This window comes from Mesoplodon bidens (genome assembly GCF_964165515.1).
Source record: "Mesoplodon bidens genome assembly, chromosome: 15".
Taxonomy (NCBI): domain Eukaryota; kingdom Metazoa; phylum Chordata; class Mammalia; order Artiodactyla; family Ziphiidae; genus Mesoplodon; species Mesoplodon bidens.
The window spans coordinates 29,029,120-29,036,211 of NC_138171.1; positions in this window are offsets into that span (position 1 = coordinate 29,029,120).

Below are 7,092 nucleotides of genomic sequence, written 5' to 3' on the forward strand. Positions count from 1 at the left end.
GGGCCAGCCTCGTTACTGTCTTTAATCAATAGAATGTAATGGAAGTAGGGATGTGAAAATTCTAAGCCTAGACCCCAGGAGACCTTGACATAAGCCATCCCTGCTGAGCCCAGCCCAAATTTCTGACCCACAGAATCCTGAGCAAATAAATGATTACTGTATTAAGCCACTACATTTGGGGATTTTTTTTTTAACTGGCAAAAACTGATACAGCTGTGTTGGCTTTTTGTCCTTAGGTTTGTCATCACTCTCATGGTTAAAAAATAGCTGCTGTAGCTTTATAAAACCAAAGTCAAGACAGGAGGAAGGGGATGGATCAAAAAGGGACCATTTTCTCAAAATGTTCTTTTCTTTTTTCTGGGACAAAAATCTTACTAAGAGCCTTCATGCTTCCCAGGAACCTCATTAGAACCTGGTCTTTTGTTCAATCCTCACCAGTCATTTGCTAAGGGACACATCACCATGATAAATATTACCACCCATGCGGTGGCAGGTCCTGCCCTTAGGGAGCTTACAGTCTCAGTAAAGTGAACTTGAAATACAAGGCAGCTAGCAAATGCAGATGTACAGCCCAGATGGGCAAGGCTGCAGGAGCTCAGAGGAGCAGAAGCTCCCTGAGTAATCCAGGAAAGCTTCCTGGAAGAGGCAGCTCCAGGGTATGGACCTGAAAGATTATGTGTTGGTCAGTTTCAGAGAACAGAATTACTCTTGCTAATTTGTGCAGAAAGGAGTCTACACCAGAGTAGTAAGTGGCTTACAGAATTGGTGGAAGGATTGAGAAACTACCTCTAGGCTCACCTTCCAGAAGTGATTCCCAAAGCCATGCTGCAGAACTGGGCCACCAAGCAAGTCACTGTCCCTACCACAATGAGGAAGCTGCCTGCAGAAGTGAGAAACAGGGCTTCCCTGGTGGCAGAGTGGTTAAGAATCCACCTGCCAGTGCAGGAGACACGGGTTCGAGCCTGATCCAGGAAGATCCCACATGCTGCGGAGCAACTAAGCCCGTGCACCACAACTACTGAGCCTGCGCTCTAGAGACCATGAGCCACAACTACTGAAGCCCGTGCACTTAGAGCCCGTGCTCCCAACAAGAGAAGCCACCACAATGAGAAGCCTGTGCCCCACAACGAAGAGTAGCCCCCGCTTGCCGCAACCAGAGAAAAGCCTGCGTGCAGCAATGAAGACCCAACGCAGCCAAAAATAAAATAAATGAACTTTTTTTTTTTTTTAAAGTGAGAAACAGCTGCTCTGCTTGCTGGCTCCAGAACCATATTGCCTTTGCTGTGACCCACATGGGCAAAGTAAATGCCTGTGTCCTGCCCCCCTCCCCACCTCACTCAGTTCTACATTTAAGCCTTGCACAAGTGCATCTGATTGGTCAGATGAAATTACATCCAAATCTCTAGCTGCACAAGAGTCTGAGACATGTGTTCCTAGCTTTCCATTCGCTGCAGTAGAGAAAGTCACACTGGAAGTAGCTTCAGCTAGATATTGTTAGAATTCACCAGCAAAACTACTTGAGGTAGAGTATTCTTTGTGGGAAGTTTTATGTTAACAAACTCAATGTCTTTAACAGCTATAGAGCTACTCATATCTTCTGTTCCATCTTGTGTCAGTTTTGCTATTTTTGTTCATTTTGGAATTTTCTCATTCCATCTAAATTGTTAAATTTGGTAGCTAGTCTAGATTATAATCAAACCAATCCACTGTGTCCACTACACATGAATAAACATTGCTCTCTTCAGAATTGGGAGATGCTGGGATGCCTTTCACATGTTTGTACTGGAACTAATTCAGCTGCTTAGATGTTGATGAGGTACGGAGGGGTAAGGGGACACACCAGAAGCCTCTCTGTGGCCAGGCCAGCTCCTTAGGTGGGGATGAAAGGTCCCATGTCTGTCCATCCACAACTACAGAAGTAAAAATGTCTGATGTGTTGGGGACAGGGGAGGAGAGGGGCTTAGTGTTTCTTGAGTACAGAGGACAGCTTTGGGAATGCCTTGCCTAACTTTCTGTGGAAACTGTTCACCCAAACCATAGGGTAGGACACAGACTGTCATGTTTAAGCAATGTGACCCTAGCCCACCCCAGCCCCCATAGCTGATTGGACCAAGGGTAGACTCTTGATCCTGGCTGAGCCAGTCTCTTTCCTGAAAATATAGATTTGGGACCAAGAGTTTAGTTTGGGCTGATCTCTTGAATGGAGGAGCTCTAAAAACATTATGGTTCTTGGTGGCCATGGCAGAGAAGGACAAGTATAGCAGAGATGCAGTGAGTAACATGGGGAGAAAGTTTCTTGGAGGCCTGGGTCCCAAATCTGTGCCACGCCTTTGTCCTTGGAGCTCCAGGAGAAAGGTTTCTATCCCTGTAATTCTTTTCCCTTAAGCAAACTTGCAGGGGGAGCAGGGTTGCTGTTATTTACAACCAACAATCCTAACTATTGTAACTGGGTTAGAGAAGACTGAGGGTTGGAACTCAGAGACATATTGGCCCCCAAACCACCCTCATCATCTTCCTTAATTCAGCTAATTAGAACAAAGTGGTATGAGGATCATGGCAGAGAGAGGAGAAATGTTTGTTGAAGTATATAGTGTGTGTGCATATAATATATATACAAATTAATGTGCTTATTTTTCATGCTCATTGCATATAAGCAAAAAGAAGATGAAAACCCTTTGCAATCTCACCCTGAGGAGGTATATGCATAAAGAACACCACGACAAAGAGGGGCATGGTAAACCTTTATGATTAGCTGAGCTTTGCCGTAAATATCAGCAAAGAGAACCTAGTGAGTGATGTGGACTAGGGTAAGCCGTTCCTTTCTCAAGGTGGTCAGAACAAAATAGTTTCAAACCTGTGTATTCTGGTCTAGTCTCACCCGATCCCCATCAACTGCTGAAATTCAGGAATTAATTGAGCCTTCTACCACCCATAACTAAAGTTGGGCATGTAGCAAGACAAAATTGTATTCATGTTTGGCATCAGAATTTCTTTTGTGGGAAGTAGGAGTGGGGAAAATACCTTGGGAAATAACTAAGGGTAGAAAGTGAGGGCTTAAGTGTTGGCAGGGTCAGGGCACCAATGAGGAAAAGTCAAACTGCCCTGCCCGAGACGTGTGCTTTTTCCCAGGAAGGGGGTTGGAAAGGAGAGAGAAGAAAGTGGAGGAGGGAAGAGGATTTGCTGCAGAGACAGTTGGGCCTGAGCTGTGGAGGGCAAAAGACCTGGAGGAAGCCCCTGTCGCTGGGAGACCAGTTGGAGTTCAAGAACATGGTTGGGTACCGAAATGCAACCTTGCTTACAAAATGGTGTAAAGTGCAACTCCTCTCCGTCACTCCCACAGTTTATTAAAGTCTGCTCTTTTAACAGGTGCTTTGTGTGGATTGGTTTTCTTTTCTTTGGCAGGGGATGGTGGTGATGGTATAGAGGATGGAGCAGTATGGGAACATTTGAAGGCACCCATGTTGAAGCAGAGATAACACTTGGGGTAAGCAGGTTTTCGAAGCCGGAATTGACATTGAGGGCGTCAGTCATACTCCTACCCCACCCTGGAAATTCAGATACCTTAAGGAAATCTTTAACAAGGCTAGGAGCCAAGGGTTCTAGCAAATCTTATTAAGAACTCAAGAGGTAGGGAGGCCCAGCTAATACAGGTTTTAGATAAAACATTAAAAATTGCAACTACAAGCAGCATCCCCCAAACGCAATAGCAGTAGCACCTGAAGGTTGAGGTAGCCATACCCAGGAAGATTGTGTACCCAGACCCATGGCTTGGATCACAACTGGTCTTAGCCAATCTCAACAGTCCTGTTCCCCACTTTCCCAGCTAAGGGTGGCTTCATGCCACAGTTCTGATGAATGAGACCTATGCAAAATTCTGCTGACTTGGGTGTAGGGTGGATTTGGGGGTTCTTAAAGATTTTGCTTTCTTCTTCTGCCTTGAACACAGACATGATGGTTGGTGTAGTGGCCGCCATTTTGTTACCATGAGGGAAAGGTCAAGAAAATCACAAAGACATGAATTCTGACACAGCTGAGCTGCTGAACCAAAACCAACAGCCACGTATCTCTGGTCTCATTATATTAGAAAAATAAACCTCTATCGGATTATAGCTTCCAGAGTCAAAATTTCTGTTTCTTGCACTAAACACATTTCTAAATGGGTACAGAGGTGGCTGAAGGAAACTGCTCCCCAAATGACTTGATTTTACTCATGTTTGAGAATTAAAGACAAATTCAGAGGACAATTTAATCAGATGACTGGAACCAACAGGCTCAGCTCCAGCCCTGGTGAGAACAGAGAAGAACTGCCAAATCTCATTATCGAAGGCACAGAACAGCCCTCCAGTGAAGCATCAAAGTTAACAGTGTATCTCAAACTCACCCACAAGCAAAGCCAAGGCAGCAAAATGAAGCCAGTGATGGATGCTGCCGTATCAGCTGTTCGCTTGCTATGGTTTTAGTCTCTTCATCATCAACAAATTCAGGATCCCACTAGAGAAATGGATGATCAAACAGGAGAGCTGGGAAAGGGTATGCCACTTCTAGCTTGCAGGAATAAGAGCAGGCCTTCCTTGGCAAGAAAAATCAGCTGTAGTCACTATTTTATTTATGAGAAAGCAGACAGGATGAGAGTTTCAAGGGCTTTGGATATAAACTAATTGATTTATTCATCAAGTATTTATTAAGTACCTACGGTGTACCAGTTCTCATGCTGATTGTCAGCAAGATACCCTTGAGTGTAGCGGAGTCAATAAACCAAGGATACAGATAACTACAACATAAAACAAAGGGATCTTGGGAATCTTGGTAGAGGAGCAAAATGTGTTGGAGTCCTGGGAAGTGAGGTAATTTTGTATCCAGTGGACGGGAGGAAGAGATTCAGTTCAGCTGCACAATTGCTATTGGGGGTACATATAACATGAGCATATAAAAATAAAAGGAAAAGGAGGAAAAGGAACAGACTTATCCATGATGCAGGGACTCTGTTCCTGATTGGTCCCCAGCAAATAGAACATGTTAAATGAGCATATTTCTTAGTCACCTACAGAGTTTGAGAGGCACTATGCTGGGCACTTTTGGTATCTGGATAAAGAGGTTACTGCCGTTTTTCAAAAGGGGACTGACATCCAGGAAAGAGAAGTATTGTCCATGGGTGCTATGTCAGGGTTTGAATCCAGATATACCTGAATCCAAATCCAGGCTCAATACACAACATTACACTGACTCCTTTTACTCATCAGGACACCTTCAGAGAATCCAACTGAATCTGTCTTAAACAGAAAAGGGGATTTACAGGACCATGTAACCAAAGAGTTTACTGTGGGTTCAGGTAAGAGTTGCTCCAGCAGTTCAAATGAACTCACCAAAGGCCTAATTTCTTTTGATCTCACAGTGCTGTGTTGTTTAGCTTCTTCCTCTGGCTCCACAATTGCCCCATCACAAAAATAGGTCCAGGTTCTCCTCTGTGCACCATGGTCCCATTGTTCTATACTTCATATCATCTACATTACTGACTAAAGGAAGAGAGAAGATATACCCTGGTAGCCCTTGTAGAAAGGAGAGAAAACCAACTTCACCTTTCCAGAAATTCTGGCAAACATTTTCTCGCATGTCATTGGCTCTGGTGGGTCATGTGCCTACTCCCAAAAATATCAGTGTGGGTTCCCTGAGGATGACTTTTATAAACAGAAAAGACTATTTTTGGTTACTTTAAATTTTGCATTTAATATTAAACATATTAAAGTTAGAAATTAAAAACCTGGTTCTTTAAACTGTTAAGTTCAACTTAGAAATATTCTACCTCTAGATCTAGAAGACTTTAATCATCAATTTTACGGGGGCTTTGCAATTAACTTAAACATATCAAACTGCACTATTAAATTTAATATAGTTGATTTTATTTCTGTGTACTTTCATTATCTAATAAATAAAACTTAAATATATAAGTAATACTTGCAATATGGTGACTTTTAAGGCTTCTTACATGTTTCAAATCAGTTTACAAACTTAATAAAATCACTTACACTGTTGGCGCAGTGGTTAAGAATCCACCTGCCAATGCAGGGGACACAGGTTTGAGCCCTGGTCCCGGAAGGTCCCACATGCCGCGGAGCAACTAAGCCTGCGAGCCACAACTACTGAGCCCACGTGCCACAACTACTGAAGTCGGCGCACCTAGAGCCCATTCTCCGCAACAAGAGAAGTCACCGCAATGAGAAGCCCGCGCACCGCAACAAAGAGTAGCCCCTGCTTGCTGCAACTAGAGAAAGCCCATGCACAGTAACAAAGACCCACCACAGCCAAAAATAAATAAATAAATAAATTTAAAAATACCACACGACTTAATGTAAAATCATAAATCTAAATCACTCAATTACATTTTTAATTGGAATCATAAATTGATCTCTTGTACACTCCAATATGCCAAGTAATTTTAAACATTACTAGTACTTTAAAAATAACAAATATACATAAATATTCCTGAACCAAACACACAAAAAATATTCAATGTGAGTATGGTTTACTTCATTATTTCTATTAACAATGCTAAAACTTCTTGGGGTTAAAAGACTCTTCCCTGCTTAGGAAACATGGCCTTCTAAGCAAGGCAGATCCCTGTCTCAGAGCAAAGGGTATAGATGGACTTGCAAAGATTGAGCTGAGGTCTAAATACCCATCACGCCACCCATCAGGCCTGAGCTGCTGATGGAATGTGCTGAAACCTACTTAGAGTTGCCATAATAGAGATTCCATAGTTTCTAGAGAGGTTGTGGTAGAGTAGTAATGATGGGGGAGAGGAGGAGGGCTTCAGTCATGTAGGACATTTTGGGCCATCATAAGGACTTTGGCTCTCTAAGGGGAAACCCTTAAATAGTTCTGAGCAGATACGTGGTAGTCTCCTTATTTTAATGGTGAACCTGAGACCCAGTTGTTGCCAATGAGTTGTGAGGGAAAGTCTGCCCGAGGGCTTCTGGGAAAGGTTTCCTTGACCTTAAAAGAAAGCATGAGAAAGAACACCCCCCCACACACATACACACACATTTTTATTTTCTTCTAGACATTGTCCCATGAAAATGTGATGCCTGGAACCAT